Source organism: Diorhabda sublineata, chromosome 1, assembly GCF_026230105.1.
Source record: "Diorhabda sublineata isolate icDioSubl1.1 chromosome 1, icDioSubl1.1, whole genome shotgun sequence".
NCBI lineage: Eukaryota > Metazoa > Arthropoda > Insecta > Coleoptera > Chrysomelidae > Diorhabda > Diorhabda sublineata.
In genome coordinates, this window is record NC_079474.1 from 15,053,787 (window position 1) to 15,068,481 (window position 14,695).

Sequence of the window (14,695 nt, forward strand, 5' to 3'; positions counted from 1 at the left end):
ACCAATTCTAAAAGAATTAATATTTTGTGTTTTCCTTTATTAATTATTATTATTATTTGCAAAACATTTTTTTTATTTTGCATAAATTTTTGTATATAGTATGGAGGAATAAGAAAAAAAGATAGACCAAGGAAAATATGGTAAGCAGAGATGATGGAAGATCTAAGATACCCAAATTTTGTAAAATTTTTCGTGTCATAAACTTTAATCAATAAATTGTTGTGTTGAGACGAAATTTTCGTTTCGCTTAACAACCCGTCGAGACGAGGTCAACGTTTTTCAATTTATCTTTCAAATTACCGGACGATTTCGTTGATAATAAAAAAGAGGGTGATTTATACGGCTAAAACTTCATTTGCATGTCTATGTAAATGAGAGTGATTAAAATAAAAGTTGCCAAATCTAGCTTCTAAATTATTTTTGTTGCTTGTATAGAGTGTGGATTACGTGCGATTCAATGAACTTATTTGATATCCAAATAAAATATTCGATTGGATATTTAACAAAATTTTGTTTATTTGATTAATATATATCGGGAACATAGTGTTAAAACAACAACGTTCGGTTTAAACTAACTTATAATCTAACAAAGTAAAAAAGAAATTAATCAGTTATATTATAAGAGATTTTATAGAAACAACTATTAGTATAAATATGAATTCTATTCACGATTTATTACTACTTTTATATAAGTTTTATTTATTTCCGAAAAAGCCTTTTATAAATATACAGAGGTCGGCATAAGTCAGGCAACGCTCTCGAAAAATTAAACCTGCCTAAGGCGTGTGTGTTTTTGAGGGCCACGTGATGGGTTAAAGTTATCCAGAAAAGCTCGAAGATTTACGTGTGCAAATAGATAACGACCCAACACCCACGAACATCCGTCATTTCATACAGGATGGAGCTTCGTCGCATTACACGTTATGTGTGCGTAACGAAGATTCGTTGAGTGGTCTACACGGTCATGTGACCTGACCCCCTGTGATTTCTTCCTGTGGAGTCTTCTCTGACCTCCTAACTGCAATTGACGAGGAATTTGAAACCCTGCTAGGACATGACTCTCCTTTGAGAAACTTGGCCGTAAATGCATTGTTTAAGATGGGAATTAATTTAAAAATATGTAAGTAACCTACTGGAATTTTTCTTAATAAATTCATTTCGAAGCTACATCTTTGCTTAAAAATCTTATTTGTTTGTGATAGTGCTATTTATTGATGAAACTTTGAAGTTTGATTTAGAAGTTTTATTTAATATAAATATTTAATTAATAAAATTATGTGTTTATATTAAATATATCCCAATTTTTTTATCGAATAATGTAGTGTAGTCAGAAGCGAGAAAATATACTAAATTCAAACTCAACTTAGTGGAAATTTGATCGGGAAATTCTATATAAACAAACAAATTAAGTGCGCTCAAGATATTCCAAATATAAAAGCTTCAAAAACAAATCTCAATTTAAAAAAATTCACCACTTAATCTTCTCACATTGTGCCATACATATTTGGCGATATAACTGTTTATATTGAAACCGTTTTATAATTTAAATAATTTTGGATGCCGGTTATGGTGTGTTGAGGTTTTGTTTAAAATAAATAAATTTAATGACGATGATTAAATGTTCATTTTATAATTACAAACGAACTTATAATGCCTGAAATTCCACAAGATCTCCGACCCAATAGCTTCATAATAAAAATATTTTGAAATATGCAAATCGCTTCATAAAGTCACGACATATCAAAGTTATGCTTTCCCCAATAAATGTTTATATATAATAAATTTTTGTATAAACTTTATTACTACGATAAATTAATACTTTCCAGCTCAAACTTTCCTAAATATCATTATTTTTGTTTCGTTTTAATCAATTTTTAAATCCATCCGCTTCCTTTCTGTAACTATCGATTGAGTCAAAGGCCTGTTGGACAACATATTTCTATTGGGGTAAAATATACACTGCGACCCAAAGAATATCTTTCTTACTGCGATATTCTGGGACCCAGTTTTTACAGCTGATCTGCTAAATTTAGCGTCGATAGGACTCCTATCAAACCTTCTTCTCCAATTCTTTTTTCATTGTTATATAGCTGATTCCACAAAATGGTTCACCTCCCACGAAGGGCTTGTCTGCTTCCGCTTCCGCACGAGTTTAGATTTTAGGCTGTTTGGCACATTGAAAATCTTGGTGAATAATTTGAAGTTAAAGTACTCTAGTTCATACGTAATATAAAAAACTTAACCCCGGTCGATTTTCGTTTGTTCTAATCGTATTTTTTTCACGGTTCAATAACTGGACTAAATTAGGATACCTTAAAGTTAACATTACACAAATTTGTGGTGAGACAAACTGTATAGTTACATATTATAATTTAACCGAATGCAAAATCATCGTGTTTCGTGCAGTAACGTTTTTTAACATACATCGCGGATTTTCTTCTTATTTCTTGTGCGTAAAAATTCGAAAGTAGCTGGGGCCAAACCACAAACACGACCAAAAACTCGGCGGTTGATTGGCCGGTCGGTGACCTTTACTGTTCATATTCGGATTTAGAGTTGGGACTAACGGCTTTTCATTAATCACGATTAAATCGTTATTTGGAATTCTTTTATTTATAAACTTTTATTATCCTTATTTGAATTTACTTATTATAACAATGTAATCTTGAAATAAATGAGAATTATATACAGTGTGTCGCATTGCAGACGAAGACACTTTTTTATCTTCATCATTAACTAACTGCACTGCGAAGAACTTGACAGAATTTATACTTTATTATCTCAATAATGAAAATATTTAAAATTGTTTAATATGATTTTTAATAAGACATTCGGATATATTTGGAAAGTACTTACCTCTGATAGTGCTGGGCATTGTATCATTTCCTTAGAGCAGCAACAAGTGTAGTAGATAACGAAGTTAAAGAAGTTATAATAGTAACTAACGAAATTTACAACAATTTTGATTTACACCTTTTTTTTCTTACATATACCGAAAATTACACGAAACATGTTCGTGCTTCAAATTCATCTACTGCTATATAAACTCCATTTTGTGAAGGTGCACCTGAAATAAATAAAACTGGCATCAGTATTAAATTCGAAACTTGACTTTAACAAAATTTGTCCAAGGTATTGAGAAATGGTAATACATTCTACTAAATATGGTACTACGAATGTTGTCTGAAAAATTTGCGGCCTAATTTCAAAGTTAGAGAACAGGAGAAATTCACTTGAGGCCAAAAGAGTGGTCCTGATGGTTAAGCACTTTCTTATCAACGATAGATGGATTTTAGTGATGAAAATAACGATAAACCGAAAGTTCCTAACTCTCTGTGAAATTGTAGAAAGAGCCACAAAAACCAGTAAAAAAGTATTGTTATCGATGGACAGGCAAATGAAAAACAAAGTGCAATGAGAATGTGTTGATAACTCATTTTGGTGAGCTCATTACCAAATATAAATCCAGTACCCTATGATCCATATATTCTATGTTCCGGACGTAGTAGCAAATGAAGATGTTAACGTTAACTCAGCATTAATCGTCGATGAATGTTTGAAGCCACCTAGAAACTTACACGGAGCTCTCGTACAGAAGAGTATCATCAACAAATTTCCCCAACAAAACTGGTGATCTTCTGGCTTTGGAACTCCATGGTGGATGGCAATCCTTGGTAACTGCTGAAGGTTATGTAAACGATTCTATCTATTGTAGAAGCTGTAGGGATCGATCCTTTCATATATCTTCTCCAAACCAAACTCTGCTATATTGTGTACATTAAATTTTGTTGTAAATTGCAAAAAAGTATGAAATAACCAATCAGTGTGCCGTTTAAAAAATCTTCAAATAGAAGTTTAACTAATTGAAAAAATGTAATTTTTAGCAACGCCTATAACTGTAGTCAACACCTCTATAAAAAATTCCGGTACTGATTACATCTTTGGTGAAAATTAAACTTCAGCAAATATTTATTCAGATGAAAAAACATTCAACGCAAAAATTGGCGAACCTTCAAATGTATTACACACATAAATAGTTGCTTTCTTCTTCTTATCGCTTCTACAAACATTATTTTCTTTCCTTACCACCCATTTCATTCTCTTAACTATTTTCCAGCTCGTTGTGGACCATAGTAGCCCTATGGTACTAGTGCGAAGAAAATATGTTTTTCATTGTTTGTTCTAAATACTTTTTCAATAAAATCATTGTATTTAGTACATACAGGGTGTTTCTATGTGACAAACGTCTTTCCTATAACAAAATTTCCTCAGCCCACCCTTTTACGAGTAATCGCCCTTAAAAGGTAGTCACTAAAATTGAATACTTTCAATAAAGGTGTAGGCACCACCTCTTAAGGGCGATATCTCGAAAAGGAAATTTTGTTATAGAAAAGACCCATCTTAATTTCATACGATCAATTTTGTTTTTTTAGACACACCCTGTTTAAACACAAAAAATTTTAGATTGTCACCTATTATTTATAGACTAAAGCAAGTTTGAAACTTATGTAGCCCTAATTAATATCTGAATAACAAAATAAATCGTGTCGAGCAAAGCTGCGATGATTAAATACTTATGCTTAAACGAGTTTTCTTTAAGGGAAATCTGCAGTTTCGTATGAAATAGTGAAAATATTGCGTGGCGAGTTCTGGTAGACGGTCGTAAAGTACTTAAAAGTGAAAATATTTTCAAAAAATCCATGAATTCTTATTGAAAAATCGATAGGCAACTAGTTTAAGATAGTGGCCTTTCATACCATATAGTAAATAAAACATTTACTGCAATTGACTTTTACTGCAAGGGTTGCTACTTAAGTTTCGAGACAAATAAAAACAAATGTTTATAATTGTATATTGCTTTAGTTTTTCTCTAAATATTCTCAATTAAAATCAATACACTTTCGCAAGCGTTTCAACTAATTGTAGAAGCATTTTTTCAATTCCAATTGAGATACCTCCAAAACTTGTGATTAGAACCTTGTTACCTGCATTTTTTCATTTCTCGATTCAGGTTTCCTTCAATATTCAAGGTTCCACTACAGCAATCCTTGTTTTGTAATAACTCTGAGACGAACGATTTTCAAAACTTTTTCCTGGTACCCCCAATTTTTAGTCCGATGGGAATTTTTGTACCAAGTTGACCGGACTATTAATGGTTGAAGAGAACATAAGAATCCTGATAAAAAATTCCGTTAACTTAACGAAAGACAACAAATGTTTATAATTGAATATGGTTTTCGCAAGCGTTTCAACTAATTGTAGAAGCATTTTTTCAATTCCAATTGAGATACCTCCAAAACTTGTGATTAGAACCTTGTTACCTGCATTTTTCATTTCTCGATTCAGGTTTCCTTCAATATTCAAGGTTCCACCACAGCAATCCTTGTTTTGTAATAACTCTGAGACGAACTCAGACTGATTTTTAAAACTTTTTCCTGGTACCACCAATTTTCAGTCCGATGGGAATTTTTGTACCAAGTTGACCGGACTATTAATGGTTGAAGAGAACATAAGAATCCTGATTAAAAATTCCGTTAACTTAACGAAAGACAAAAATTGTTTATAATTGTATATGGTTTTCGCAAGCGTTTCAACTAATTGTAGAAGCATTTTTTCAATTCCAATTGAGATACCTCCAAAACTTGTGATTAGAACCTTGTTACCTGCATTTTTCATTTCTCGATTCAGGTTTCCTTCAATATTCAAGGTTCCACTACAGCAATCCTTGTTTTCTAATAACTCTGAGACGAACTCAGAATTATTTTCAAAACTTTTTCCTGGTACCACCAATTTTCAGTCCGATGGGAATTTTTGTACCAAGTTGACCGGACTATTAATGGTTGAAGAGAACATAAGAATCCTGATAAAAAATTCCGTTAACTTAACGAAAGACAACAAATGTTTATAATTGAATATGGTTTTCGCAAGCGTTTCAACTAATTGGAGAAGAATTGTTGCAATTCCGATTGAGATACCTCCAAAACTTGTGATTAGAACCTTGTTACCTGCATTTTTCATTTCTCGATTCAGGTTTCCTTCAATATTCAAGGTTCCACTACAGCAATCCTTGTTTTGTAATAACTCTGAGACGAACGATTTTCAAAACTTTTTCCTGGTACCCCCAATTTTTAGTCCGATGGGAATTTTTGTACCAAGTTGACCGGACTATTAATAGCTGAAGAGAACATAAGAATCCTGATGAAAAATTTCGTTAACTTAATAAAAGGCAACAAAATTTTATCTTTAAAGAAACGTGGTAATAAAAAATTTTGATTGAATGAACAATTACGCAAAAAAATAATAATCAACCATTAAATTTGGTTTTCTCCTTTTTTTATAGGCGTATAGAAACTATGGAGGGTGGATGTAAGTAGGAATATCTCCTATGGTAGAAAAGTTGAAAAAGTTTTCATCTGTCAACACCGAATTTTTGTTTGAAAATTCACCAAAATAACGCTAGTGAAGCAAATAGAAATGATAATTTTGAATGAATTTGTATATTAATAGTTTTGTTATAATAATGATTATGACTTTCAAAATGAATCTTTGCTACTAAAGAGTCACCCTTAATTTCTATATTTTTTATACCCTGAGACATAATTGAAACAAATCTATTTGTTAGGTTAGATTTATGTAGATTTCTGACAGATGACATAAAAAATATGGCGGAAACTAACAATATCTTTACCGAATGTATTGCCAGCCTCTGAAAAGTCACTGCCCTCGTATATTAGAGTGATAGTAATAATAATAACAGTTAGTACCATTAGGAACCTTCTAACATAAATATCTACTATTTATTTAGATTATTAAATACATTATTATTATTTATATATTTAATATTGAAACTAAAAAACTAAATCTTGAAAAATAAACTTTGAAATCGGCATTTTTTCACAAATCCCATCGCACGAAATGTTAATTATTATGCTAAATTTGCAAATTAATATATTAGGCAATCTAATAAAAATTCACTACTTAGTTATTGCGATGTCACTGACACTTGACAACATGTAAAAAATATATTTTTTAAAATACTGTACAGGTTTAATACAGAGTTGCGAAAAACTTTTAATTATCATCATTCAATCAGTTAATTCATAAAAGCTGAAAGTTCCTGGAATGGAATTTTCTTCTCAAGACCCTCAGCTGCAACTCCACCCAACAGAATGGGTTTAAAATTGGTTTATTGGCCCAGTAACACATTAAAACAATTCTAAAATATACTTAATTACATCTAAAACATTCATATACATTCTCTAACTCATGCAATCTCAAAATTAATTTATCAATTTTTGTCTATGTGTGTTTATCCTGGGCTTCCTTATAACGATGAAAGATGCATCAGAATTCGCGCTGAGTTCCCTTATTCACATGGGGGTAGAAAAACCAGATAAAATTGTTCCATGCACTTGAGAGAAAATTTTATTAAAATACCCTCGAGCTTGGGACTTAGAGTTGCCTTCTCCTAATTAAAATCCAGTGCGGGGCACTGTAATTCGTTTTTATTATATCTATCCCAAGGGGTGATTCGTCAATCCTGAATTTCCCTTTCCCAACACTCCTCACATAAGTTTCATTGAAATCAGTTGTTGGTACTAATCCGAAGTCATACTATAAATTTTTATTCAATTTCAACAGTTTTGTACTTAGGAGGTTTTAATTTATGAAATTTTATTCATTTTTTTGAGTTTTATCACCATCAAGATGAAAGTTTTTGATCTAATTGACCAACTATTTGATTAAACTGATAGCTGTTACAAAGAAATTGTAAATAAATCAGCTTAGCTGTAGTCTTCGTTTGTATCAGAATTATTTTCTGTTCAGATTTATCGTAGAACAAGGACACTTAAGAAACCTCAATCAAAACTTGTGATTAATCTTCGACGGATGTAGTTTTTCACATGTAATTTTGAATTTGAATTTTGAAGTTATGATGATTGTTTTTTTGATATTTATTGAATCGTATACCTTAAAGTCAGATGCCAGATCTTTCCCCATTTGATGTTTTCTGGAATCGCCATCAAAACTAATAAAAAGTCTGTTGAAGAGGGCTTCCAGTACAATTTTAATCAATTGGAGGTTGTGCAAAAAATCGTAGAGATAAAAAAATGGACAAATAATTAAAAATAAAGTTTCATAATGTCCACTTATTTAATAACCATACCTCATATGTAGTATTTAGTAATTATATAGTTTTCATTGGAAAAAACAGTTTCTAATATAAAAAAAATTGAATAAATTATGAGGATATTCCAATCAAGTTTTTTGAATAAATGAATAGAATATTTTCTACAAGTCCATCTCTAAATTAATGAATGAAATCGAGCAGCTATATAATTATTTATTCAATCAAATTGTTAATATATAAATGACTAAAACATATTCTGCTACGAGAAGAACCGGTACTCCTCAAAAGACGGTACATTCCAATGAAAAAGTTCACAGACCCCAGAAGCAGGTTTCTTCTTTAACGTATTTACAGTTTAAAGAAGAGTCCAACCAATGTGTTTACCAGATGATGAAATATTGCGCATAATATTTTGAACGCCTCTTATTTATATTTTCGTTCAATATAAATCGCGAAAAATGATTCATTTTATCGTTATATTGGAAAATTAATACGAAAATGACAAAGAGGAAATGCGCGAAAAAAAATATTCTGGGAAGAAATAATATTTAAAACTCACATTTTCTATTTAACCATTACCAATTCCATACATCGTTATGTATGGGTGAAAAATATTTACGAACGACAACCACCGTACATATCGTACCAAAAAAGTTTAGGATGCAATGGAACCAGTCCTCAGAACAACTCTTAGATAAATCATTGTTCGAATACGAGAAAAAATTCCAAATGACCCGTTAGGAAACGCAAAAAGATCCTTAAATCCTCGAAGAAAAAACAGTGTTGTGAAGTTATGAAGAGCAGGAATATTGAAGCAAAACAGCTCTTACTTGTTATCATACTTAATAGTATTCAGATTTTTTGAAACACCAATTGAATTACTGGATAATGATGTACCTGTATGATACCGAATATTTATCAATTTCGAAATATTTGAAGTTTTGGGAAAAAAGCGTTGCCATCATTTTAATTCTAAATAAATATCTAAAATATACTGAAGATCAGTTGTGCACATTAAAGACGTTGTATAGTAGAATAAGATAAATATTTGGAATACAGAATTATTGATGATAAAGAAGAAACAAGAGAAAATGAGAAAAAATTCCAAATTACCCGCTAGAAATCTCAAAAATATCAGTTGGATGATCACATATAAAATTGTATGGAAGAGGATATTCATCATACTTAAAGTTACTTAAATCCTCGATGAAAAAAACAGTGTTGTGAAGTTATGAAGAGCAGGAATATTGGAGCAAAACAGCTCTTACTTGTTATCATACTTAATGGTATTTAGATTTGGGTTTTTTGAAACACAAATTGAAGTTTATTACTGGATAATGACGTTTATACCCAAAGAAAAACACCAAAAGCAAAATTAGGTTGTACTGATTATAGGCCAGCTAGAAGCCTGCCTCAGGAGCTAGTGGCATTCCATGAAAATTCAAGATATAACGTAAGTTTTGTTGCCTTCACTTCCATTTTAAACAATGTAGTTGCCATAGAAAAAGAAAAAAATATCCAAAATATACTGAAGATCTGTTGTGTTCATCCAGAACAGACAAAGCGTTGGATACGCACATAATCTCAATGACGAAATTTTGACCAAATCTAGCCTACGCCAGAAAAAATTAGAGATTTGTTTGAGCCTCACGACATACCATTTGTATCGAAAAAAGATAATCTCTCGAATGTTTTGGGCAACATTGAGTAGAAAAGTTTATAAAACGGATTGGAAAGCCGAAAATGAGCAACAGCTTATGATCCTTTAAGTATAATTTAAGTATACGTTAAGGAAAAAGTACCGAATAAATGATTTGTTAACATAATTTCTTTGTTTCAAGATTTTTTCAAAAGCTAGACACAAATACAAATAAGTTTGTTTTTGACAATGAAAGATTCCGTACGTCTTTTCATAGATCATCGATCTCAGTTGTCGAAAGTTACATTGACAACAAAATAAATAACAAGTTAGAACGAGAAAAAAAATTCTATAAATTGTTAACAGTATCAGCAATTTTTTCTTATACTTGTTGACGTCGTTTCGTAGTACAAACAGAAAGTTTTATTTTACATAAATATAAACTGACACAATCCTCGCTTCAAAACTTTCTAAAATCGAAATCTACAATATTTGTTTATGACGTATCGGATTTAATCAACATATTCCGACGTCCACTGATGACAGTATAAGAATTAGATTTAAATTGAACAAAGTTATTAAAGTTTTAACTCATAGATCTAAATTACAATTAAGGCCAGTGTGCTGAGCATGGGTCAGTCCAGAATTTACCGTTATTACCAAGAGACTAGTAACTTTCATCCAATTTAATACTGACAAACGTGTGTTTCAGCCAATTTGCTCCACTTTTCGTATTCAAGTCATGAGTTTCAATCCATTTCCTAACCTAAAACGTGTTTCAGGCAATGCTTCACTCTAAAGCACGAGTTTGGAGCAATTTCTTTTCATATCTTGTGTTTCATCTAATATTCCACACTTTTCTCATTACTCGAGTTTCAATTCATTTTTTAACCTAAAGTGTGTGTTTCAATGTTTTACTAGATCAAAACATGAGTTTGAAGGAATTTTCTTTTCGAAAACATGTGTTTTAATCAATTTTCTACTGTCAGACATGTGATTTAGCAACGTTTCTCCCTAAAACACGAGTTTTGACTAATTTTCTACTTCACATCTTGTTTTTCATCCTATCATACTTTTCTTTTTACTACGTAAGTCTCAGCTTATTATCTAACCTCAAATATGTGTTTCAATGAATGTTTGGCTTTTTTCTACCTCAAAACCAATTTTTTCCTGTCAGACCTGTTTCGGCAAATTATTGCACGTTTCTTCTTCAAGATATGATTTTTAATTCATTTTCTAACCTAAAATATTTGTTTCCTGATGCCAAACATGTTTCATTCCAAAACACGAGTTTCAACCAGTTTTTCATTCCACACATGGTGTTTCATCCAATATTGGATCATTTTCTTCTCATATCATGAGTTTCAATTTATTTTCTAACCTAAAACGAGTATTTTAACCAATTTTTGACTTTCCCCTACCCCAAAAAATTAGTTTAAAACAATTTTCTTTTCCATAATGTGTGTTTTTACCAATTTTTTGAAGCCAACATATTTTAGCTACTGTTTCATTCCAAAACACGAGTTTCAACCAATTTTCACTCTACAATAGTTTCAATCTATTTTCTAACCTAAAATGAGTGTTTTAATCAATATTTGACTTTCCCTGCTCCAAAACATGAGTTCAAAGCAATTTTTTGATGCCAAACATGTTTCAGCCACTGTTTCGCGATCAGGAAGAAAAATGAGATGACTGATTCATTGTCAGTACATCGCTAAGAAATCGAGCCCTCACTGGTTTTAAAAAGAGGTCAGAGGAACGCGAGGAGTGGCTGAACGGTCAGAGGCAGCTAACCTTGAGTCACGAGTTACCATTAATTACACTGTGGCTTCTCAGACGAAAGCAAACCTGGGGAAAAATTCGCGCAGTGTTGCATAAAAGAAAACGTAGCTTTTGGAGGAGGTTACTGGACTGTTTGGGTGGGTATTTGAACGGAAACTAAAATCGAGTTGGTACTCAGTAAAACTGGCGGGAGGATTAACTACGAAACTTCATCCTAATGCAGAACAATGCCCGTGAACATACTGCAAGTTTTAAGCTCTAAGTATTTTCTTTACTGTTAAGTATAACATTTTTCTATTGTTTCCAAGATTGGCTTTGATTTGATATTTTGTCTTTACCAAAAAATATCTTAAAAACTAAAACGAATGCTTAAGACTTTTGACCGCGAATAGAGTTGACTTTTTTGCTCACGGGTGTATATATGAATAAATTTAGTGTATAATTTTTTTAGGCATAATTAACAATAATATCTTATAGACAATAACAAAAAATATATTATTTAGAATAAGATGAAGTGGAGGATTTCAATTTAGAAAATACGTGGAACAAATTTAATTTTTTACTGCCTCATTGATCATCTTAAGAATTAAAGTATTTGATGATAAAAAATTCTTACTTAGAAATGAAATCCAATCTGTTTGTATTCCAAAAACTTGTACATAAATAAAAAACAATACACAACACAATACACACTGTCAAAAAAAAAACAATTATTTTCACAATAAAAACAATTTTACGACGGACTATTTGTGTGAAGTCCCGAAGAATCAGCGAGACCCGTGATCATCCAAGGGCAAGGAAGTTCTTTAGCGGTTAGGTTATAAACATTTTCGAGGGTAGGTGTCCTTAGTGTAGATATGTGTTGAAGAGGCACCTGTTGTCGCACGGTGTACCACTGACTGTGGCTATAGAGCTTGGCCAGGTGAGGAGCCACCAAAGGTCAATGACACTCTAGACTTAACGGATTCCGGCTGGTTAGCGGTACACCTGGAGACCAGTTAGATTACAGGACTGTGTGTATGATAGGTCGAACGACGTCACTGCGGCAACGGTACACGATGTTGAGAGTTGAAAAGAAGTAGAGGGCTACTTCTTATCGAGAAGGTTTCTGCTTATATAGGGGGGGCTCAATTATAAATCAACTTTTGATATAAATATGTTCAGAAACCGAAAAAAAAAAACTAGAATATAGAGATATAAATATATAAATATAGATTTATACATGGTGAGCCGTGTAACATACTTTTATCATATCTTATAATTTACAGGGTGATTTCATTTCTTCCAAAATATGCGTCCCCATGAGGCATATTAGCATCTACGCTGATAGCTCGAAAATGAAGAAATGGTAATTAAGGACAGGAATATATGGGACAGGAATCAAGATCGCTATCCCATTTAGCTCAAAACTCAATGGAAGCAAACATTAAAGTTACTGTTTTGTGAATTCCTGGCCACACTGGATCATCCACAATGAACAAGGCTCAGAAAATTTTTATCTACGTTTTTAGTGAGCAGAACGGCACTTAAAACGTGAATACTTAAGCATACTTATTACACAATTCAGTATCTAACCTTCTAACCTTAATTCAACGATGCCAAGTGAACTTTTTCTACGATATCGCAACTTTTGGTCTTCCCGTCAACTTATATTTAGTTACCCAAAATTTTACGAACGTAAATGATTGTGCAGAGTGTTGAGGTTGAAAACTTTTCAGAAAACCATCGTATATTCAAAATGTGCGTCCCGGACGACAATCATTCCATTCGGGATAATATTTACTTAACTTTTCTTCGGTTTTGTCCATATTTACCCATCAATTAAAACAGTTTTCTCTATATTTGTATTGGAACTAATCTATTTGCTCGATTAATATAAAATTTTGACAAATGGCATAACGTATTGGAAGACTCGAACTTGACTATTCCTCAAACGGTTCTCGTATGTAGTTAAGTGAAGAGTCTAGTAAGATTTCTACCATTGTTTTTAAAACACATTTAAAATCACTTTACTCTTTGGCATAAATTAATATGTATGAACATAGTTTTGTCAAGCCGGAATATCTGGTTCAAAATTTGGTATATTGACCTAAAAATTATATAAATATTAAGTTCCTCTATAATATGTTTCAAAAACGTAATCACTTATAAAGATATTTCAGTTTCTAGAAAAATTGATAGTTTCTAGGCCTACCTCGTATACGAAGAAACATAATAATGTTTAACACTTACATTTTAGGTTCAAGGTCATGCAGGGATTTTCAAGAAACGACTTTTTTGCTTTTAAATAATAAATATTTGCATTTGTACATAACGAATATATCGATAAATTTTTTAATCAAAATTGTTTTATGCATTTATGTATCTACCTAACAAAAATCATATTCTTTACAATATGATAAAGAGTAATATTGTTTTTTTTTCTATATTTTATATATTTTACACGGTTCTTTAAAAAAGATTATCAAAAATATATTTAAAAACATCTTAACTGTTATGTATAATATATCTCCTCATCACAAACAATATTGACATATTTAGTTCTATGACGCCATCTATTATTCAGTAGTAAAAGTAACTAAGCGTTGTTGGTAGATTTTTATACTACAATATTTTTGAATTGATGTATAGATAGCGCCACTGATACTAATTTATAAAATACAGTAGGGTTGAGAAGTGATCAAAATTATAATTGCAGATATATTTATGTACAAAATTCTTTACACAAAATAAAATCTATTTTTCGAAGTATAATTTACCTTTATACCTTAGAAGTTATAGTATAGGACCTCAAAGTTAGTATTTTTAAGTATCCCTGAGGGAGAAAATGTACGGAAAAAATGATGTAACGCGATGAAAAGGGACAGTAGAAGGGATACTGTTTTATCAAGTATAAGTAATCGGTTTTGTTGTGAAGATCATTTCGAAATGAATACGTACTTTCATTTTTTAAATAGCATTTACAAAAACTTATAACTTACTCAACAGGATGTATCATTGTAACAACAATACGAGATTTTAAAGGTGTTGTGATTTGTTTTTTTGTATTGGCGTGGCGACCTTATAGGTTGTGTACTAATAATATTTTCTTATATTCACGTTTAAAACGGAGCAAATTCAACCCCTAGAATATTTTTTTTAGT